This window comes from Erinaceus europaeus, chromosome 21 (genome assembly GCF_950295315.1).
Source record: "Erinaceus europaeus chromosome 21, mEriEur2.1, whole genome shotgun sequence".
NCBI classification, from domain to species: domain Eukaryota; kingdom Metazoa; phylum Chordata; class Mammalia; order Eulipotyphla; family Erinaceidae; genus Erinaceus; species Erinaceus europaeus.
This window is the reverse complement of record NC_080182.1, coordinates 21,008,310-21,032,667: the sequence shown is the minus strand read 5'-3', so window position 1 is coordinate 21,032,667 and position 24,358 is coordinate 21,008,310. Positions and strand designations below refer to the sequence as shown.

General features: G+C 43.0%; 1 protein-coding gene across 4 annotated transcripts in view; it reads left to right on the top strand.

Annotated features, from left to right (window-relative positions):
- The window catches only part of OSBPL10 (oxysterol binding protein like 10), a 305,431-nt gene that overhangs the window by 251,101 nt on the left and 29,972 nt on the right, over positions 1 to 24,358 (top strand). The window lies entirely within an intron of this gene.

The following is a 24,358-nucleotide window of genomic DNA, read 5'->3' as shown; positions in this document are numbered from 1 at the left end:
CCTGGTTAAGAGTACATGTTATAATGCACAAAAACCTCTGTTCAAGTCTTCAGTCCCCATCTGCAGGGAAAAGTTTCATGAGCAGTGAAGCTGGGCTACAGGTGAATCTTTATCTCTCCCTCTCTATCTCCCCTTCCCCTCTCAATGTCTTTCTGTCCTAAGTTGATAAATAATTTTTTTTTTAAATGCTGCAGTACTAGTCATTTGAGGAAACATCTTGGTGCCCAGATACCTGGCCCTGGCCTAAGGGGGTAGAATGGAGACTCATTACTGTTAATCCTTCCACTGGAGATGCTAAGTAAAAGAATTTGAGGTCTGTGGCTCAGGACTGCGCTGTCAGCTCACATCAACTCCTGAGTCAATCGTTCCTCTGGAAATTTTGCTTTTTAGGTGTCTGAACTGCAGTAGCAACTGAGCTGTTAAGAGAACACACACTCCTACAGTACCCCCCCAACCTAGCAGGTTTAGAAAGATTCAACTTAATTAATGAATGTCCCTAAGTACTGATCAGCTTGTAACTTAGCCAAATGAACTTTAGTTAGAAAATAGCAGAACTGAGTTTTCAAGTAAGCTGTCACAATCACCCTCATTTCCTCAAGGGAAGAAAATTGTTTTACAAATAAAGGTAAAAGACAGATAGTACAGATTTAGCTGATTTGCCTCAAGAGGAATTTTCATGCCCTTGGTTGAATTATCATTTTAGAACTGAATTTTTTAACCACCTAACAGCATATAAAGATATCAATTTGAAATTTCCTAACATTTAAGTTGAAGCCTGGCTGGTCTAATCCCCTCACCCTATCTTTCTTTGCCTTTTTATTCTTCATCTCTTTGATAACTAACTGTATAGGCAGATGTTGACAGGTATGATATGTATGGCTTATATCAAACATGAGATGGTGGTAGATTTTTGAAGATAAGATAATATGCTGTTTTCATCCCTTGAATAATTCTTTTAACACAAATTTTTAACTTTACAGATTTGTTCAAGAAAAAAGACTTGACCCATACTTATTTCTTGTCAACCCTGGGCCAGCTACCACCAACTTAGAGTGATTAAAAATCACTTTATTGATTTCTGTGATCACCCTACGAACTCTTAATTCCAAATAGTTGCTATGTAAGAAACACCAACCACAGGAGTCAGGCGGTAGCGCAGCAGGTTAAGTGCACATGGTGCAAAGTGCAGGGACCGGCGTGAGGATCCCAGTTCGAGCCCCCGGCTCCCCACCTGCAGGGGAGTCGCTTCACAGGCATTGAAGCAGGTCTGCAAGTGTCTATCTTTCTCTCCCCCTCTCTGTCTTCCCATCCTCTCTCCATTTCTCTCTGTCCTATCCAACAACAATGACATCAATAACAACAACAATAAAAACAACAAGGGCAACAAAAAGGAAATAAATAAATATTAAAAAAAACACCAGCCACATAGAGAAATTGTTGCAAATAAATTCATGGGTGATAGGTATCCTTCCCAGCCCCTCCTCTCCCCACCTCCCTTCCTTTCCCCTCTTTTCTCCTCTCCTTCCTTTCCTCCCTTCCTGCTCTCCGTAGTCATTGGCGATTCACCACTCCAGGATGACAGAAAGATAGAGACAAAGAGGAGTCAGAGAGAAAGAGAGACCACAGCACCAAAGCTTCCTCCAGTGCCGCTGGGGCCAGGCTCAGACCTGGGTCATTAGCATGACAAGGCATTTGCCCACAACCCTTTCTGTCACCAGATTGTGGGATTTCACTTCTTTCCTAGATTCTATGGAAAAGTCCCACACCACCTTTGAGTCACTGAAATTTAGAATGATAGTACTCTCTAGAGGTCAAAAGACTATTCCCCAAACTAGAGTGGCTAACATACTTGGCAAAAGTGATGAACCTAGTCAGTGGTAGAGATGAGATTGCCATCTGGACTTGTTTTTCCCAACTGTTTTCTCTATACTACAATGCTTTCTGTACCCGTAGGATTCTTTCAGCTACCAGTAAGAGAGACCCTAACCAATAGTAGCTTAAATAATAGAGAAATTTGCTCACACACAAGAGTTTTGCCAGTAAGTGGTATATGCTTTGTGCATCAGCTCTTTATGGCCTCAGTGACACTCACTTCTAGAAAAAAAGCATAGAGGTATTTTGTTTGTTTGTTTGTTTTTTTCCCCAGAGCACTGTTCAGCTCTGACTTATGGTGGTACGGTGGATTGAACCTGGGACTTTGGAGCTTCAGCCTTGAGAGTCTGTTTGCATAAACATTATGCTATCTACCCTCCACCCAGCATTGAGGTTCTTAAAGAAACTAAAAATATAATCCATATGATGAATACAATCCAGAAATTCTACTTTTGGGCATTTACCTACAAGAATTACAAACAAGACCTCTAGAAGACATGTGTACTCATATATTTGTTGCAGTATTATTCAGAATAGTCAAGAGGTGGAAACCATTCAGTGGATGAATGAGTAATGAAATATAGTCCACATGAAATACTACTCTGCAGGACTATGGAATAGTGTCAGGGACTCTTCCGGATATCGAGGAGACTGGAGCTGATGAGGGTGAACATGAAAGGAGCTTTTTTACTTGCAGACCAAAAATCCAGATCACTCTGGGAAACCTCAGCGTCTGACAAGGCTTGGGGCATAGATATTTTATTTTATAATTTGCCTCCAGGGTTATTGCTGGGGCTTGGTGCTTGCACCATGAATCCAACTATTCCTGGAGGCCATTTTTCCCATTTTGTTGTCCTTGTTGTTGTCATTATTATTTTATTGTCATTGCTGTTGTTGTTGTTGGATAGGACAGAGAGAAATCAAGAGAGGAAGAGAAGACAGAGAGGGGGAGAGAAAGATAGACACCTGCAGAACTGCTTCATCGCCCGTGAAGCAACGCCCCCTGCAGGTGGGGAGCCAGAATTCAAACTGGGATCCTTGCACAGGTCCTTGCGCTTGGCGCTATGTATGCTTAACCCACTGCGCTACTGCCTGATCCCCGAGGCATAGATTTTATACTCTCAGGCAGGGCTGGGCTGAAGCAAGCTCAGGGTACAGGAGCAGATGTGCATGTGCGATTAGCAATTTGGCACACCTCTCAGGATTGGCTGTTTATTTATTTATAAAATGGAAACACTGACTAGACCATAGGATAAGAGGGGTACAGTTCCCACCATCAGAACTCCATATCCCATCCCATCCCCTGATAGCTTTCCTGTTCTTTAACCCCCTGGGAGTATGGACCCAAGGTCATTATGAAGTGCAGAAGGTGGAAGGTCTGGCTTCTGTAATTGCTTCCCTGTTGAACGTGGGCATTGACAGGTCGATCCATACTCCCAGCCTGCCTCTCTCTTTCCCCAGTGGGGCGGGGTACTGGGGGAGCAGAGCTCCAGGACACATTGGTGGGTTCGTCTGCTCGGGGAAGTCTGTAAAACCAAATTAGTTCACAGCATTTTTTTTTAAGTTAAGTTTCAGAATACTCAGAGCAAAATGGGTCGTACAAAAATCTGTCATTCAAATCACTCTCTTAAAAAACACTACTGAAAGCAGAGGGGTTAGACAACAAGCAGGATTAAGATATTTAGAGACAGCGAGGGCGGAAGAGAGAAATGGTAGGGAGGTTTTGTTTTTGGGCTCTGAAGTAATTTGGTGAAATGACCCCCCCTCCCCCTGCAGTTGGGAAGCCGGGGGCTCCAACTGGGATCCTTGCACCGGTCCTTGTGCTTGCACCACGTGCACTTAACCTGCTGCTGCCCATTCCCTTCTTTTCTTTCTTAATCACTAACTAATAAGCAATTAAGTGATTAAAAAGAAGTCTAATTATTACTGAAGCGTGCAGGGTCAGCTAGAGAACTTCTAGGCAGCTACCTAGCAGCAAAACTACCTTACTTCACCTCAGGGATTGAGTTAAAGTAAAAACAACTTAAAATTTACGACTATGGCCTTTTAAGTAACTCACTTAGCCACAAGTTGGTCTAGGTAATCTTGATCAGGGGATTGAAAAAGTGTGAGGGAGGAATCCTCCAAGACTTAAAAGCCATGCTCAGAGCAAACAGTGCAGTCTTGCTGTTTCAGTCCTCTGTTTCTCCCTTCAGTCTGAAGACAGATTCTATCTCTCATTTTCCAAAGGCACAGTGGTGTCACCATTAGATTAACAGCACCTCCCACTCCTGAGAATCATCAAAGGTAACTGGCTTCAGAGGTGCAGGGACCAGCAGGCCAGAAGCCGTACCTGAACAGCAAAACCCCGGACACAAATTTCAAAAGACATCAAATAAAATGGTCAACCTTCCCAAACAAACAAACAAACAAAAAACACTACAGAAATGAACCTGGACATAAGCCCAGAAATACTGCAATCAAAAAAGATATTGTGTCCTTTGGGACAAAATGGCTGGAAGTGGAGGTGATTATACTTAGCTAAAGAAATGAAGAGATGAAAAACAGTCACTGGATGGTTTCACGCATGTATGGAATCTAGAGAACTTGCAAAATAGAAAAAAATCTAGAAGCAAACTCTCTAAGATTGTGAGAACTGTGGTGTTATCTTTGGGTGGATGGGGTCATGGAACTTTGACGGTGTGTGAGATGTGGAACTTTGTAACCTACTGATAATCACAAATAAAAAGTGACCCAAAAATGAATTATTAGCCTTTGAACAGAAAGAAATCCTGATCTGGAGAGAGATCTCAGTGGAAAGAGTACCTGCTTACCAGGCAGAAGACTCACCTACTCTGGGGTCAATTTCCAGCCATTGGCCTTGACTAGCTACCCAGTAGATGCTCAGTGGTGATGGTTATGTGTGAAATATAATAATAATAGTTATTATTATTGTTACTTCTACCAGAGCACTGCTCATTTCTGCTTTTATGTTGATACCAGGGATTGGATCTGGGATTTTGGAACTTCAGGCATGAAGGTCATTTTGCATAGCCATTATGCTGTTTTGTGTGAAACTCCATGTGTGGAAACATCTAGAAGTTCCCCTGAGGATTTTTCTACTTAGGTCCTGACACAGTAGGAATGACCAATGATTTGACCATTTCTTTATCTCTTTGGGCTATTGATCTGGGGAGGGGGAGGCGTCCCAGCCATCAGACAAGTGTAAATGATGGATGCAGCTCAGCTCTCAGACCCTTGGGACTTATCAGTCAGAACGATCCAGGTAGTTACATGTGCTTGGAAATATACTGCTCCCTAATGAGTTTGTGCTTGAGTGAATTAAGACTAATTATTCTTCTACATTTAACAACACTATTTGCTCATTTGTTTACCAAACTTCAAGCTACTGTGTTGTGGGCATGAAATAGAACTCTTCATTTAGCAAATTTCAATAATCTAGTGCTATAAACTGGATTGTGCCCCTCCCCAAACTTCATGTGTCGAAGCTCTAAACTTCAGTGTGAGTCTACCTGGAAAGCAGGCCTTCTAGGAAGGAAATAAGGGTAAATGGAGTCATAAAGATGGAGCCCTAATCTGAAGGACTAATAGAAGAGGATGAGAGCACTGGAGATGTGCTTCAGTGGGTAGACCATAGAACTCACATGCATGAGCCTACGGGGTTCGTCCTCAAAGCTGCATATGCCGACCATTGTGAGCTCTGTTTCATTCGCTCATAAAAAAAGTCTTTTTTAAAAAGAGGAAGCGCTCCGTGTCTTCTTCAACATAAAGGCATCTGCCTGCAAACCACGAATAAAATCCAGCTAAACTGGCTGCTCTTCATCCTCTAGCCTCTGAGAAAAACAAATTCATTCTGTTAAAACCGCACAGTTTAGGTATTTTGTCTAAGAGATTGTTCTATGCACGTATCACAATGCTAATATCGTAGAAAACATTTGATTTCGTATGAGTTAAAGTTTCCCACAAGAGAGAGAAACCAGAGCACCAGTCTGGCACGTGTGGAGCTGCAAGCGTGCAATTCTGGTGTTTGACCAGCTGAGCTATGCTTCCCTCCTGCTGCTGGTATAATTACTTTAATTTCTTAGAATTTGAAGCAAGAAAAATGGTTTGTAGCCAAGTGATATTTCCAGGTGAATATGCCAAGGCTGTGTGGGTTTGGCCCATAGCAATTAAGAAATGGTCTATGAGATGAAATGAAGACTGTGGTCTGGGAGGTGGCACAATGGATAAAACACTGGATTCTCAAGCAGGAGGTCCTGAGTTCAATCCCTAGCAGCACATGTACCAGACTGATGTCTGGTTCTTTCTCTCTCTGTCTTTCTCATTAACAAATAAATCTTAAAAAAAAAAAGATGAAATGAAAATTGACATGCTTCTATGACCCACCAATATTTCAAAATTGTTGTGCTTTCTGTAGCTAAGACCTCCTCTCTGTTTTTGGAGAAATAAACTTTTTCTGCTCTCCTTTCTTCTTTTTTTATAAAGACATTTAAAAATATTTATTTATTCCCTTTTGTTGTCCTTGTTTTATTGTTGTAGTTATTGTTATTTATGATGTCATTGTTGGATTGGACAGAGAGAAATGGATAGAGGAGGGGAAAACAGAGAGGGGGAGAGAAAAACACCTGCAGACCTGCTTCACCACTTGTGAAGCGACTCCCCTGCAGTTGGGGAGCTGGGGGCTTGAACTGGGGTCTTTATGCTGGTCCTTGCACTTTGCGCCACCTGTGCTTAACCCGCTGCACTACTGCCCAACTCCCCCTCCTTTCTTCTTAACAAATCAGTAGCATGGGCTGGGGAGACACCATATGGTTATGCAGAAAAACTTCTGTGCCTGAAGCTCCAAGGCCCTGACACCACCACAAATGAAATAAAAAGAAATAAAATATTTTATAATACAAAAACAAAAACAAATCAACAGCTCATATAACTATCACACACAAACCTAAGCCCTATGTGGATTTTTAAAGCATTTTCCTACATTTGGTTTCTGGCTTTATCAGTAATCAATGAACTGCCCAATTGTATGAAAATTTGCTTTTCGGCGCAGCTTTAAGGATTGATTTCCATCTGTGTGCTACTTCCCCCATCTCTTTACCGTTCTTTCTCATTCCTTCTTGTGAGTGGTAATTGTGGAAATTGCTTTGGCTGGATGTTGCTTAAAGGTGAAACTTACTAGGAGGTCCAAGTCATACCTTCTTAGGAGTCTGTTAGGTCTTAGGACTCCCTCCCTCCCTCCCAACTCTAGGGCTTTGCTGCTCTGAGCTCACTTTATCAGATGGAGACAGAGAGAAAGAGAAAGACAATGTGGTGGGGGGCCAGGTTCAAACCCGGGCTGAGCGCATGGCAAGACAGAATCTATTCATGCAAGGTGTCAGGGAACATTGAATGGGCTTCCACATTGGGATCCTTAAGACTTTGGGAGTAGCCTTAGAAGAGGTGGCCATATTGCCTCCCTTCTCTCCCCTCCCCCATGCCCCTGTAGCTTTGTGACATAAACACCCACCAGAGTGTTGGAGAGGCATCTACCTAGGACTGGCCGATTGTGAGCTGGAGCCCTATGGAAATGGTCAGCACAGAGTGCTATCCCACAGCTGTGCACCTAGAGAATTAGGCACAGCTGGTGACTAAGGTCTATGTCGCTGTGAATTTGGGTCTTGCCTTTGCTCCCTCTCTTCCTTTTCTGTTTGCCTCCCTGTCATTCCTGTTGCCACGAGAGGAGAAAGCCAGATCTGAACCAGAGGCGAAGAGCTAAAGAGACTGTCGCGATGTGGTATGGTGATTTTTCAGTATTCTGTCCGGGGTGTTTATTTCTCATCCTGAGAACTTGGCCTCAAATTTCTGTCTCCTTGTACTTCAGCCTTGCCGTCTCAGTCCCATGAAATTATAGAAATGAGCTTGTCACCATCTGCTTGGCTTACATTTTTATTTGCCCATGATGAATAACTATTCTCAAGGTGATTTATATGTTGCCACAGATGACGTGCACTTTCCCAAGATGGAAAGTCAGTGCTCAGAGATTTATGATCTGGGAGGGAAATATTATGGAGGAAAAGAGTAAAATCGCTTTCTTTTTTTCTTTTTCCACATTGACTTGGCCTGAATGAGTTCTTGTATCCCTGTTGCAATTTGAATTGCATTTCTTAGATGAATATGATGCTGTGGAGTGTGTTAAATTATTATCATAAATTTAAAATTTTTTTTTGGTAGTGATAGGTTCAGGCAACTGGGCTGAAAGTTGTGTAGTTGAGAGCCCCAGGATTGTCTAAGCTCTACTAGCAGTTGTCAAACCCTGTAGATAAAGGACTCAGATACTCTAGCACTTGTGTGAACTTTATCAATCTGTCTGTCCATCCTACTTCTGGTCACCCCAGGACTACAGTTTCCTCTGCTGACATTAGAGTACCAGAGGCCAAGCAGATGGGCTCTGTGAGATGACCAGTGCACTCATATGTCATGTGACACTGCCAGCACCGTCCTTACTCTCTGAACCAGTACATCCCTACCCCACCTCCAAAGCCTTTTCCCTATTGTCCACTCAGCTAAACAGACACCAGCTGTCCTTTCACCATATATGACTCTCTTTATTGACTAGTCATCTTGCAGATGATCCTGTCATGAATCAGACTGAAAAGAGTGGCAGAAATACAGCCACAGGGGTTGGGCGGTGGTGCACAGGGTTAAGCGCACATAGTAGGAAGTGCAAGGACCACCCAATTATCCTGGTTTGAGCCTCAGGTCCCCCACCTGCAGAGGGGTCACTTTACAAGTAGTGAAAAAGGTCTGCAGGTGTCTATCTATCTCTCTCTCTGGCTTCCCCTCCTCTCTCAATTTCTCTGTCCTATCAAAAAAAAAAAATCAGGGAAAAAAAATGACCACAGGAACAGTGGATTCATAGTGCAGGTACCAAGCCCCAGTGATAACCCTGGAGCCAAACAGAAAAAAAAATACAGTCATATAATGGAAAAAATATTTTTGAAGCATAATTAAACAAAAGCCAGAATACTTTATTAGTCCTTAAAGCCATAGATTATCACAATCACTGTTCACATTTTCCTCGATGTCATCTGAATTTTGCCTGCCTTCAAAAAGAATGTATGACCATCTGAAAAAAAAAAGTTAATTTCAATTTAATTTGGCAGGAGTGTTAAATCTTAGTCTTCATGGTATTTGTGTAGTATTTAGCCTGCATTATGCATTAACGACAGGTTTGGGGAATCACTGTAGACATCGGCCTCTGTGGATGAAATATATGTATATTAGAGAAAATGAGTTTCACATTCCAAAAATCTCCTCTTAGTTGCTCATGTACTAAAATTCAGGGCCAGTTTGTCATTCTGGCTTAAAGAAATATGCTTTGTAATTTAGAGAGAAAACTCCTTTGAGGAATGTAAAGTAGTCTCATTGTGGACTGATAGCAATTTCATGTACTGAACTTAATGTGGGGTTTTATTTTTCCCTTTTCAGTTCCTTCCAATATTTCCCCTATCCCTTCAGAGGAAGTATTTTGTCCACCCTTTTTAAAAGACTTATTTATTAGTAAGAGAGAGAACGAACAAAAAATGTCACTGGTATATGCAATGTCATAGATTGAACTTGGGACCTCATGCTCTTTGTTCTAACACTCAAGCCATGGTGTCACTCCCTGGGGCACTTTTTATTCACTTGTTGGATGTACCTTTGGAAGCAAGAAATGAGGACAGTTATGATGGGAATCACCTCTATAAAATATTTATGTATAAGGATACCTATAATTAAGCCAGATAACTCTGAAAGTCAGTCTGCCCCTGCCCTTACGTCCTTTTACAAATTGGTTTCTGTGGAGATTGCAGAATTCTGTGTATTGGCATCTGGAAGCCCCTAGATGTTGCTCTGGGTTTGTGTGTGTTGTCTGTAGAAGGAAAGCCAACATGGAAACACACACTATCTGATATAAAAGATAAAAATAATTCTCGAGGCTGGGTGGTGGCGCACCTAGTTGAGCGCACATGTTACAATGCACAAGGACCTAAGTTCAAGCCTCTGGTCCCCACTTGCACAGGGGTGACTTTACAAATGGTGAAGCAGTGCTGCAGGTGTCTCTGTCTCCCTCTTCCTCTCAATTTTTGGCTATCTCTAGCCAATAAATAAATAAAGATAGTATTTTTTTAAATTTCTCTAGTAGAATCAAGTTACGCTCATTATGAACCTAGCTTTACAGAACTCTTGTACCCCTGTCTTCTCCATTTTCTGAAGCCCATGGTGAGATGTATAGAGTCAGCAAACCTGAAGCCCCTCTGTCTCCATTCAGGTTTCTATGTTGCTGGATTTTTAAAAAAATGTTATTTATTTATTTATTATTGGATAGAGACAGAGAGAAAATGAGAGGGTAGGGGGAGATAATGAGAGAGACAGAAAGATACCTGCAGACCTGCTTCACCACTTGTGAAGCTTTCCCCCTGTAGATGGGGGCCAGGGCTTGAACCTGCTTCCCTATTCACTATAACTTTGCACTTAACCAGGTGCACCACCGCTGGGTCCCTCTATGTTGCTGGTTTTTAAGACAGTTTTGTGCAACACACTTAACAAGTTAAAAAAAAAATAGCTTTAGTTCTCACCAATGAAGCATTTAATGACAGAAGTTAAGACTTTCTGCTGGTCTGTTTCAAAGTCTTTGAATTGTGAAGGGCATGCTAAAAATAAACTGTCCAGGTAAATTTCCATGTGTCTGTATGTGTGGGGGGGTGTATATTATGGTTGTACTCTGCGAATTAGATGAGGAGCTAATTGTCCAAGAGTGAAACATTCTGTCCAAATGGTTCTACCCAAGTGACAGCAGACCTGGCTTAAGATATCATCATAGGGGTTTTTTTAGTCAGAGGCAGAGTCTACACATCAGTGATCTCAATAACAGAAACAAGAGTTTTGCATTTACAATAGAGTGGTTATGCATGAGTCCATTTGCACCTCATCATTCACTGTCTGCTTCTGGTGGCAAATGTGAGCAGGCTTCAGTTCTGATCACTGATAGCCCTCACCACACCGTCTATGGTCTCCTGGGATGATTGCAGCTGTCTCACACATTTCCCCTTAAAGGTTTCACCGAGCAAAGCACTTGAGAGGAGAACAACACAGAGGATGATAATGTGACAGTTTTCTAAGGGATATGACATAGTTGGCCTCATTTGGATTTTATGGCAGCAGAATAATATGAAAAAAAAATGAATTGCTTCAATTACCCTCTTAGATCCTGAGTATCAATTCACACTTGAACAGAAATGTGGAGAAACCTGGTTATAATATCCTCTGTCACAGTGTCTAGAAAAATGGATGCAGGTAATGCAAATTAGAAAGCAAGAGAAAATGCCTTCTATTTGAGCCAAAGGGTATTGAGTGGTATTTAGAGACTGTGGCATTAATGGAGCTTGTGCTTGGTGCTTCCTCACTGTAAAATTAAGAAGCGTGATGGCTTTATTTGGCATATGTATTCTATAAAACACTAGCACCAATTTGCTTCTAGCAGTCTCCTCTTGGTTTGTTAATGTTTGCAGGAATTAGGACATAGCAGACATATGCCAGGGCCTCTTTGAAGACAGGTGGGAAGCCTCAAATGATCTGAGCTTTGGGTTTCTAAAATTCCTAGCTCACAACCTGCTTGAGGTACTCAATCACTGGATCTTTCGTGAGTCTGGCAGTAATAATTCAGAAACTCTTTAAGCAACGAAGTGTAGATTTGCCTGGTTTTGACCCTGCAAGGCTGAGGTACAGTTGTGCCTGTATTGAAATGAGCAGAGTATTTAAGAAGCTCTCAGTGAGCCCGGGCTCTGTCTGTCCTGGAGAAAGTATTACCTGCAGGAGAGTTCTTAATGCACTTTGCTTTTTCCATTATTCATGACGCATACCCTTTTGGTCTGCAAAGCACAGTAAATGCCTCTTGCTTTTAATGACTTGTAAATCAAAATTATTCTGTGGCTTGTGATATCTCTGGTTATTTCCTTTGTGTTATACCCACCATAAATTTCCAGCTGAGAGAACCAGTTGGGAATATCCAGGTAAGAGGAATAAATGATTAAAATAGATACAGTTCAAATTTAGAAATGAATGACCTCCTGGTGTGGCCCCTGTTGAAAATATAATTGTCCTTTTCCCATAGGATTTGTCTTCAGGCCATCAAATGAAATATCCAGAATCTATTCTGAGGTTGAGAAATAGCATTGTGGCTACATAAGCTTTTTGAGAAAAGTTGTGAATCTTGGACATCTAAGTTAGTGCCTCGTCCACATAGGACTGGGCTGGGAGAATGAGAAGGATCCAGAAACACACCTTCCCTGGGTGGCAGATCTCAAGCACACCTGCTTCCAGATTGTTCTCTGCTGTTCCTTTCAGCCTACACAGCCTACAATCAGTACAGAAATATTCAGGAGTTAGACTTTCTATCTCAGCATTATCTAGAAGGCTTGGTGAAAACACAGGTTTAGGGAGGCAGTCACAGGGAACGGGAGATTTTTCATTGGAGATGGTTTCAGTTTTGCAAAACAAAAGAGTTCTAGAAATTTGTTGCACAACAGTGCACATACAGTTAACACTGAACTATATACCTAAAAATAGTTAAGATGCTAAAAAAAAAATAATTGTACATAAGGTGATACATTTGTTCATAACTGATGGAACTATTTGCTAAAATCTGCATGTTGTCCCATAACAAAATGATGCTTCTGTTAAAACTAGGGTCAAGGGATAGCTTACTGGATAAGGTTCATGCTTTACCCCTCTTCTCACTTAGGTGTGAGCCCAGGCACCATATGGGAAGTACCATGGTGTGAGGGGAAGCTCTAGTGCCCCCTGCCTTTCTCTTAATGAAAAAGAGTGCAGGAGCGATGGAGTCACAGTGTGAGGCACTGCCTCTGCTGTTCAGTAAGTAGAAATAAAAACTAAAAAACACAGAGGTTTGGGTGTCTACACAAGGGCTTCTGATTCCCTCAGTCTGGAACAGGGCTGGAGATTACCTTTCTAGAAAGCTGAGTTCTCAGTGATGCTGAGGCTGCAGGAGAAGAGGACCTGAGTTCCAGCTCATCCCTGCTGCCTTTTTGCAGAGTTTGTTGCTTGGCATCTGCTTTCTGCCCTTCCCTGTAAGTTCCCTGAAGCTAAGGATGATGCTTCATCTGTAGGAAAAGTGGCATCAGCTGTAGACTCTGATGTGACTCCATGCACTCCATGCTCTTCACCTCATCATATTTATTTTCTGAATAAAAGCATTCAGCATCTGCAGGATCTGAAGAAATCCATCACCCAGCATGAAGCCTGAATCAATAATCATTTAAGCCGTAGCTGTAGAAAGCTAGATTTCTGCTCTCGGTGTGCAGCAGTGCTTATGATAGAAACAAATCACAGGTAGTAGAGGACCTTTAAGTTTTCAGACCCATAGTTATTTTATTATGATTGGTGACCCCTAAATTCATCATTTTGTTTCTGAGGTGAAGGTGGTCATGTGTGCACGTGTGTGTATGTGTGTGTGTATGTGTGTGTGTGTATGTATGTGTGTGTGTACACGCTTTGATAGTTTTAGATTTATCCCTTTTTGTTAAAATTTATATAACCAAGAAGTTAAGATCGGCATAGCAACCACCTGTGCATGACCTTGGGGCGCTTAGCATTGGGATTTAGAGCAGAGAGGAGTTGCTTCTGGCCTGGGGTCCTCCAAACCTGGGTGGTGATATGGGTGCTATTTTTGTAGAGAAGTAACAAATGGTAAAGAATTAGAGATGAACTTTGGGGGCTGGACAGTGGTGCAGGTGGTTGAGTACACGTGTTACAATGTGCAATGACCCAGGTTCAAGGCCCCAGTCTCCACCTGCAGAGGGAAAGCTTCATGAGTGGTGAAGCAGTGATGCAGGTGTCTCTCTGTCTCTCCCCTCCTCTATCTTCCCTTTCTTTCTTGATTTCCGACAGTCTCTATCCAATAAATAAAGATAATAACAATTTTAAAGAATGGACTTGGAATGACATTAAAATTTTTGAACAGACATTTTCTTAGAACTTGCTATGATAATGAAAATCTTTCCATTCTCGCTGAGCAGGAAGCTAACCACTAACTAACATGTGGCCAGTACTGTGGAGGAACTGAATTTCCAATTCCACTCAAGTTTATATTTATTTATTTTTGTTGTCACTGGGCTTCACTGCTCCAAGCTGACTTTTTTCAGATAGAATGACAAAGTCAGACATAAGAGAGCCAGAGAGAAAGACACCACAGCACCGAAGCTTCCTTTACTGTGGTGGGGGCCAGACTTTAAAGGGTGAGTGGTGAGTGGCCACCATGTTGGCAGTACACCTCAGCATGGCAGCTGGAGTGCAGCTGAACTGGGAACAAATGGTTAGGGTTTCGAGAACGGGCACAGGGTATGGAAGGACTGGAATGCTGGACTGAGCAAGTGGATCCTTTTCCCGTGGGCAGTGGAACCCCATGGAAGACTTCTGAACTGAGAAGTGTATATTTGGGAAGGAATGTCTCAGTGGTGTGAAACAAAGACCAAGTGTAACAGGCATCCAGACAGATCTCTGGGAGGTGTTAGGATCATATATTTGTGTGCCTAAAGCCTAAGGTGTGGTAGCAGAGACCAGGAAGACAAGGGCTGTGTGAACCAGGTAGGTTGACTGGAGGTTGGGGTGCTGAGAGGTGTCAGGGAACTTGGGCCCTTCAGCCTGAAGGATGAAGAGGAGGTGAACCAGGTGGAGGAGTTAGGGTACTGGTGGGGCCCTTTTCTTAGTTGCTTATGGGTCTGGAGAAGAGGAGAAAAGTTATATTAGCCCATCAAATGCTATATGCCCATGTGGATTGTAGCTACTTTGTGTTGCCTGTGGCTTGCTAAAAATAATTTCACTGGTTGCAGCCAGAGTTGTGTCTGTTATTTTTATGTATTTATTTTTCCTGTCTGTCTTAAATCACAGCTTCTCCTACTCCCAGAGATCAGGAAGGGTAGACCACAGGAAGGAGTTTCAAAGGAACTTCTTCTCTCCTTTCCTTCATTTTCTAGAGAGCTGTGCATGGCACACTCACTGTCCCTGTCACCTCCAGACACAGCTGGTCTCAGAGCTGACCAGTGGTTAATGAGTGCCACACTTCCTCTGGTTTCCTGTCCTTTCTGCTTTGAGGTTTTCTCGTGTGGTTCTTACATTTGTGTATTCTCCTTGACTCAGGGTTTCTTTTTTCTTTTCTTTTTTTCTTTCCCCCTTCTGTGAGTCCTTTCCTGGTGCAGCCCCAGATTCAGGAAATGATGCTACCTAGTATGTTGACATGTGGATCTGAACTTGCAGCCCCTGAGCCTTCTGCCTTTCTGCCTGGAAAGGCCTAGAAGAGAAGCTCGGGTACAGATGATGATGATGATGATGATGATGATGATGATGATGATGATGACGACTAACTAAGGAGAGAGAGAAGGAGAGCCAGAGTATCACTCTGGCACATGTGATATAAAGGATCAAACTCAGGTTAAGTGCACGTGGCACATAGCGCAAGGACCGGCATAAGGATCCCGGTTGGAGTCCCCGGCTCTCCACCTGCAGGGTAGTCACTTCACAGGTGGTGAAGCAGAACTGCAGGTGTCTGTCTTTCTCTCCCCCTCTCTGTCTTCCCCTCCTCTCTCCATTTCTCTCTCTCTCCTATCTCAACAGCAACAACATCAATAACAACAACAATAACTACAATAAAGAAAAAACATTGAAAAAAAAAAAGAATCAAACTCAGGACCCTAAGCTTCTAAACCCAATGTTCTAACTACTGTGCCCCTCTCCCCCACCCCTGCCTCCACCCCTAGCTTGCTACCATTTGCTACTAGAAGGATGCTGGAGAGGAATGAGAGACTTAAGGGGGTGGAGGGTTGCATTAGCAGTCAATTCTAGATCAGCAGGTCCATGGGTCCCACCAAGTGCCCATAATTACTAGGCCTCTCAGGACTGGGTGGGATGTCACAGATGGTACACCAGGCCTTACAGGTAGAAGATGGTAGGTTCAGGATTGATTCCCAGAGCTCTTTTTAGGGCCAGGGCTTCATGGGAGTTTCACTGGCTCCCTGAGCTATGTTGATCATGTTCTCTGCTTTAGGGTTCACCTCTTTTTTGTTTTTCTTTTCTCATGACTTTTATTCTAACACTTCCTGTGTATTTGTAGAGGTGACCTGGCTGCTTCTGAGACAACAGAATTAGGGTCGTAGTGATCTGTACTCCTCCGCCACTCAGAACTTTGCTTCCAGTAGTCTTACTGGGGCCTCAACCATGTTATTCATTTGGCTGCTAGATTTTGCTAATGGAGAGGATGCCTCAAGCCCCTGACATGGTGCTTGATGCCTAAGCCTTCTCCATCCTTGGCTGATGCTGAAGGCACTTAACAGCATGTCTTGTAGCCTCTCAGCTCCCGCATGGAATGGCCATTCTCCTGCTTCTCCTTCCTGCTCTGCTGCTGCCTCCTGTTTTCTTCTTCTTCTTCTTCTTCTTCTTCTTCTTCTTCTTCTTCTTCTTCTTCTTCTTCTTCTTCTTCTTCTTCTTCTTCTTCTTCTTCTCCTCCTCCTCCTCCTCCTCCTCCTCCTCCTCCTCCTCCTTCTTCTTCTTCTTCTTCTTCTTCTTCTTCTTCTTCTCCTTCTCCTCCTCCCCTCCTCCTCCTCCTCCTCCTTCTTCTTCTACTTCTCCTCCTCCTCCTTCTTTTTTCTTCTCCTCCTCCCCCACCTTCCTCTTCCCCTTCTTCTTCTCCTTCTCCATCTTCTTTTTTTGCATACTTTCTTTAGGTTTCCTTTGCTCTTTCTCAATTTGTTTCTTTCTTCCTTTAAATGATTTTTTCAAGCAGCTGTGTGGGAAGTAGAAAGGGAGATTCCATGAATGCTGCTCTCAGATGTTTGTAAAGAAACACCCACCGAGTCCTCTGATTCCTGATTCTCTTGGCTGATGACAAATGCCCCTGCGCCTCCCACCCCCTCCCCCAGAAGTGACTTCATCCACCTTCCAGGGTGCGCTTTATTTAAAATTAACCTTTCCACAGGTTGGCCCCTTTGCTCAGGAAGAGCATCTGTCCTTCCAGTCTATGCGAGCCAAGTGTGGTAAATGTGTGTGTATGTGTGGTTAGAGCAAGAAAGCCAGCAGCACATCCACTGGGAGGCGGCAGAGGGATTGTGATGTCAGTGACAACCAACTCAGCATCTCCAAAATGGCAGCTGGGACCAGCCTGCTGAGTGGACATGCTTAAACTTGAACCTGCCAAGGATAAGAGCTGACTTCTCCATGAGGCCTCCTTGTATCTACCTCCAAATGACAAGATAAAGTACGCTGACGACGGCAGTGGCCTTCACAGTACAAGTGGTCACCTGGCCTCAGACGTGACCCCACATAGAGGATAGTACATGTGAGGAGCCATCAGCAGTTACCCTGCGGCAGGGCCAAGGGGCATTAGCTGCACAAGATACCATCCCAAGACATGTGTCTGACACCAAGCTCTTTGGCACCACTTCTGACCAGAAGGCATCGACTGTCTCTTCAGCTGAGAGATCCTCCACCACACCAAGATGGCCTACCTTGGGAGATTTAGAGACAGGCATGAAAGAGACTCTACCCGAGAAGAAATCGCACCCAGGCTAAGCGTGAGATGGACAGTAGGTCATCAGGAGCAGCCATTTTACGTTATGACAAAATTTTTCGACTGTGTGTCCTCAGGGGAAATCCTTTGTGTTGAGCATGCGCTAGTGAGTCATATGATACATGTTTACTCTTGGTGGAATGAGAGACAAAAGAAATGCAAGTGAAATTTTCTGGCCTGCTGGTCAACTTTGTATACACCCTAGCCTCTGCAAATGTGATTGGCTTGTGTACAAAATTGAACTGGATTTGAATCTAGCTTTGCCAGTTTCCATGACCTTTGTTTGACTGTTAGTGGGACTTCTTAGGATATAAAATATTACTGAAGTGAAGACACACTGTGAGGATCAATTAATGATTGTGATCATTTGGCTCTCTGTGCTTGTAAATATTGAAGTGAATTAATGACTAGAGACAAAAAGGGCCTAAGTTCTTAGTTTTATGGACTTCATAATGGTATCAACAGTAATGCCTAGCCTTTGAACCAAAAATTTGGTTCAGTGATTGGTCCCTGGGTATCTGTACCTCTTAGACATTCAGCATCCCCCCACCCCCTGTCTCTTTTTTTTGTTGCCCACTAGGGTCTGTATTTGATCGCTGTGTCTTCTGCTTATAGTTTCCCACTCCTCTGGTCCCTAAACTTGTATTCATGTCTCAGATTCATATTCTTACTTTTCTAGAACCGTTTTGTTTTCTGGGAAGTCGATTTCTGTTGACTCTTCTCCCCTATGAGCAAAAGTGTTCTTGTCTTTGTGAGCATGGTTACATGTGCTTAAATTTTCTGTGTAGTTCTTGGAATTGTAAAGTTACTTAGAAGAACATACCACTTCCTGATTATTACTTTGTCCTGCAGCTAAATATAATATTTCTCTCACTTAAGCCTATCTCCTGTGGGCTTTTCGCCACTCCCACCCACCTTGTAATGACCTTCAAAAGAATAGATATTTGTTTTGACATGACTGGATTTCCCGTAAGTGAATAGTGTTTGGTTTTTGTCATTTAACACCAAGGTCCTTTGGTATGGCTCAGTTCACCCATTGTCTCCGTGCCACCATAGTGTTGTGTGGGGAGAGATGTGGGCTTTACAAATGACTGAGCTGCAATCTGCTTGCTGCTAGTAGAGAACTTGGTGTTCATTCTCTAGCTGGCTCTGCGTTCCATCCTTGGTCAAGTTGATTTCCTGGATGACTGCAGAGCATGTCAAGCTTGTCAACTCAGTGGGTTATGTTTCTCTATCAGAGATTCTGCCTGCTTAGGGATACTTATTTCAGGATGCTTATTTGCTTGGTCACAAACTTACTGTAGGAAACTACCTTAATCTTTGCTAGAGTAGACCCTTCACGCCTGCATGTCTGTGCTTTAAGACTGTGCCAAAGAAGAGCTCCCATGCAACCATGAAAAAGCCTTTTCAAGGTGAGGTAATGCAGTTTCCTATGCCTTTCTCAAAAAGCCTCAAAATGTAAGGAGTCAATCCTTTTAATTAAGATGCTAAACACAAAGGAGTCAAGTCCTTATTCATATTGGACTCGGCTCTCTAAAGGGAGGTCTCAGTTAAGAAAGAATGGAAGAGAAGCTGGGTGGTGCACCCAGTTAAGTGCATGTTACTGTGTGCAAGGACCAGGGTTCAAGCCTCCAGCTTCCACCTGCAGGGCAGAAGCTTCTCAAATGGTGAAGCAGTGATGCAAGTATCTCTTTCTCTCTCCCTGTCTCCCCTTCTTCTCTTTTGATTTTTCCTCTTTCTCTAGTCAATAAATAAAATGATTAGAAAAAGAACATTTTTGTAAAAGAAGGGGAGGGGTGTGCACGATAGTTCACTCAGATAATGTGCTCATTTGCCATGTGCACAACACAGATTCTGGCCTGGCCTCTTTCACTCTTCTCTTTCACGTTCACTCTTTTCTCTGCCTAAACAAGAAAAAGTAGAGATCAGTTTGAAGAAGGGAGGATGGATACACCGTCTGATGATAGTAAAGAGGAAGTGAAGCACTTGAGAAGGGAAGTAGAATTGGAGACATGGACTGAGAAAGACCTGGGACAAGGCCTCTTTAGATAAATGTCTGTTTCATGGTTGGAGATGACCCCAAATGTAATCAAATTACATATATATATATATATGTGTGTGTGTTGAATAAAATAGATTGGAATTTCAGATTGCTTGGAGTCTGCATTTGTACTGAAGAGTCCTGACTTTTTGTTAAAGAGAGATTAAAGATGCAGTGTCTCCCCGCCCCAACCCCAGCCTATGCTGGCGTCATTATTGAGAAGCCTTGAGCCCTATATAAGCCTCATACAAGTCACAATTTGTCTTCTGGCTTTGGTCTTCATCCATTATACACCATTTACTAGAAATGAGGGGGAAGTACTCAGCATTATTTCATTCAACATCAATTTTCTCATGAAAGTTTCCCCAGTCTTATTTTGTTATAATATTGATGAGGGGGAAAAATTCTAGCCAGTGCTTAAGGAAGTGGTATTTGAGTGCCTGCTTTCGCTGTATGTAGTAGCGGTCTGTGTAAAGTCTGTGGGGAAGGTAGGGTTACATCTGCAGATGCTGAGATATTGTCTGTTTAGACCAATTCCTGTGTGTGAGAGTGCATCTCTCACACAGTTTCAGACCTTTGGGGCTTGAGGTTCTCCAATCCAAGGTGAGCTATGGGATATGGGGAAGACATTTCCTTTTATTTCCTCAGGTCTTCTTGAGTTACTCAAATTAACACAGGCAGAGTAGCAGGAGAAAAGAGAAAATGTAGTTACCTACATATAGAGAACCTACTTGGATATAGATTCTAACGCAGGTAGGGGTATAACTTCTGGAGTAGGAGCCTGGGGCTTCAAGGATGGAAGTGGGAGCATCGTACAGACCGATGCTCTGCCATTAAGCATTTACCCTGACATACAGTTAGATGGGTGACTTTGGTCAAAAGGTTATGTCTGGTAAAAAAAAAAAAATCCAATTCTAGGTTTTAAAAAAATACCCTATTAAAATTATATTTCTTTTGAAATATATTTTATTTGGTTGTTTTGTAATGAGAAAGAGAGGGCTACAAAGAGATCAGAGCTCTGCTCAATTCTGGCTTATGATGGTGTGGGGGATTGAAAAAAATCCTACTTTCTTTTTTTTTTGAATATTTTTTATCTTCATTTATTTATTGGATAGAGACAGCCAGAAATTGAGAGGAGTAGGGGAGAAAGAGAGGGAGAGAGACAGAGAGACACCTGCAGACTTGCTTCAACACTCACAAGGCTTTCCCTCTGCAGGTGGGGACCTGGGGCTTGAACCCAGTTCCTTATGCACTGTAATATGTGAGCTCAACCAGGTGCACCACCACCTGTCCACAAAACCCCTATTTTAATTCCTCTTATCGATAGTTAAGGGATTATGGTAAAACTTTCTCAGGAGCCTGAAGGGCTTCAGTTAACCTTAGCTCAAAATGATTCACATGTCAGCATGACACATCTAGGGACTCCTCTCCCCAGAAAAATGCTCTGACACACAATTTTTGTATGAACTGTCAAGGATAATGAATACCCTGTGACATATCCACGGGCCCCCTGATTAAGAAGTCTGGCTGTACAATGTGGGTCACGGCTCAGCCTTGTAGGAGTGTCTGTAACCCCTGGCCTACCTGGGAAGCTGGGAAGCTTTGTCTTGTCCATGAGATCCACTGGCCGTTCCCCTGTTTGCTAATGGAGATGAGTCACTCGATTTTCATGGCACCATATGCCCTGAGGCGCTCATGTGGTAGAAATAGTGTCATAATTTTTGTTATTATTAAAAAGCTCATTTTTCCAAAGCTGGCTTCTCTTTAAAATGTGTCCTAACTCCATTTATTCAGGTTTGTGCATATTTTTTATCTGGCTCATTTGTAAAGATCTCTGGGGGATAGCAGAAATTTGAAGATCCTTCTTGCTTAAGCCTGATGAATTTTTTCAACATTATCAAACCACTTCTATTCAGTTTTCTTTTGAGAGAACATTTTAAGAGGAGCTTGAAAGTGTAGATGGGCACAGGGATTGGATCATGGAAAACAGCACTTTAGGACGGTAACAATGATTGCTGTGCTGAATTTTACATCAAAGTTGCAAAACCAAGAAATCCTGGATCCTCAAGGGACACTTTTCTGTCTTTGTAGCTCTACCAATGCCTAATTTTTAAAATCCCTCCTATTTTTTTTTGCAATACTACTAATAGTTGGGGATTTTGTTTGTTTATTTTTTGTATTTCCATTGACTTCTATGACACTGTATCCATTTGACTTCATTTTGGACACACACACACACACACACACACACACACACACCAGCAGATTTCACTGTTCTGCAAATGCACTATTCCAGGATGGGTGGAGTAAGAGTGTCCTCTCAGTTGCCCACTAACAATATATTGAATGAAGCTCGTGTTTTAAGCCTCTGATTAGTACTTGAAACTGAGCAGAATTTCTTGTAAATCATACTATACCTCCCAAAAAAAATTCTCAGAAGCTGTGAGAGACAGAAATCTTGTGAGATCCTTGCTAGAGCTTGGGGCACAGTTTGCTGAGGCTTTGTGCCAATGAGGGTGTGTGTGTGTCAGGCTCCCTATGTCCTTGACATGGGCTTCTGGGCCCCCAGGAGCTCTGACCACCAGTCACTCGAGTCAACTTCTGGGGTCTGGGCACCAGCTTTCATTCTCTCTGCTGGAGCCAGTGTCTCTGAGAGGCTTTGGCAGCCAGAGAAGGAAATGTGAAGACGATTGAAGTGGGAAGAGCTGGAGCTGTCTTTGTGCCTATTAATGTGTGTACTTAGTGGCCAGATCTTGTGGGGAGGGCTTCCTGACTGCTGGTGATTGAGGACAGCTGCCTTTAATTTTCAAGGAAGACAGCAGGACAAGGTAACTCAGAGTATGACATCAAAGGGGGATGGGGCGGGGCAGAAGATTGCTCTGTGCATTTTGCCTGTAGGTAAACAGCAAAACCTGTTTTCCAGGAGAGTCTGTCTTTTCTTGATAAAGCTTTGGGCAGCCCCACTTTGAACTATTTTTTGTCTCATTGGCAATCAGTGCTTTGAGAGACCAGCTCACTTCAAGCAGGAATAAGTGCACTCAGAATGTAGCTAGCTACCTTTCTTGAGTTGCTTAAGGAATCTGCAGCCTCACCTCCCCTGCTTCCTTGGGAGGATGGCTTGATTAGCTCCCAACTGTCATTTTGCCTCCCAAAACAAGACAGTTAGGATACTGGGCCCTTGCCAGCTGTCCCCCAGGGTTAAGGAGAGTTCACTAACACAGTAATCTGTGTTTTAGGTCACCCCAAAAGAAGTAACAACAGCAGTACCATTGCATTATAAGGGCTTACTTAACTCTGAGCTCTCTAACTTCTGGTTGGACATGAGCTCACAGCAAACTGAGACAGCTGCCAACTCTAGAATGGTCCTGAAGTCCAGAAAACAGATAAGAAAGGTGGGTCACAGGGTGGCCCCACTGTTGTATTAATAGCTTTAGCCATCCCATCTCATAGCTGCAGTGGCCCGGCAGTGAGTGGCAGGCGCTCTAGCACTGCGGGCGGTGGCATTGAGGTGGCCTCAGGGCACTTACTATACATGCTGAGTATACACCCTGTCCCTTCCTTCCCTGAGTACTGAGGTAAAATCAGGGCAAATCCAGCCCAACATACTTCCTACTGGTTAGTGTTCTCTAGAGCAGGATGGGATCAGGAATCCTCAGTTAGTATTTTCTAGAAATGCAACTTGCCTCATGACATCAGATCGTGGATGTTAAGATGGGGCAAGAGAGACAGGCATACAGTGGGAACAACTGATTAGAGAAAACCCTAGGGGGCTCTCCAACTTCTCTTTGGAACTAGAATTATCCAGCGGTGACTTGACTGAGAGCCATTTTAGAAAGTAGATGTATGGAGAACATCTATTTTCACTGACATTTTAAAATGCTTACCCTAAAGCACTATGTTTTCTCTCTGGAGTACTGGTGAGAAATGGGCAGCATGTGTGTGAAGCTGTGCAGTTACAACCACCTTGTAGGGGAAGAAACTGTTGTGTACTGCAAGGGCCTTTAGATAAAATGTGATAATTCTCTCTCTAATGAGGTCTATAAATCACTAGTTTGAACATTTGGGCGAGCCTCTGTCCTTTTATATCTAATGTCTTTGAGTACCAGCACTTTGGTATATTAAGTCCACTTGGCCTGACGTTTCATCAGTAATGAGAAGCATTGTATAATGTTCTGTGCAGAGTGCTTTTGCATAGCTTACAAACATGTGCATCCAAACTAGGGTGAATGTGGAATTGTAGAGTGGTGTTCTTTCCACAGAATTCCAAGAACATTCTGTCATAGGCAGAGTTCTTTTATTATATTTTAAATATTTGTTTATTTATTTATTTATTTATTATAGAGACAGAGAAGTGAAGAGGGGAAAATGGAGAGAGGGAAAGAGACAGAGAAGACACCTGTAGCCCTGTGTCACCACTTGTGAAGCTTTCCCCTTGCAAGCGGGGGCCAGGGGCTTGAACACAGGTCCTTGCGTACTGTATGTGTGTGCTTAAGCAGGTATGCCACCTCCTGGTCCCTGGCAGAGTTCTTTTCTTTTTATTTTCACCTTCAGAGTTATCGCTGGGGCTCCATGCCACCACTACAAATCCACTGCTCTTGGAGGCCATTTCTTTCTATTTTTTAATTGGACAGGACAGAGAGAAACTGAGAGAGGAAGGGAAAATAGAGAGGGGGGAGAGAAAGATAAACACCTACAGACCTGCTTCACCTCTTGTGAAGCAACCTCCCTGCAGGTAGGGAGCCGGGGCCTTGAACTGGGATCCTTGTGTGGGTCCTTGTACTACATATTATGTGCACTTAACATGGTGCGCTTAACTTGGCCCCCTCAGAGTTCTTTTTATTATTCAT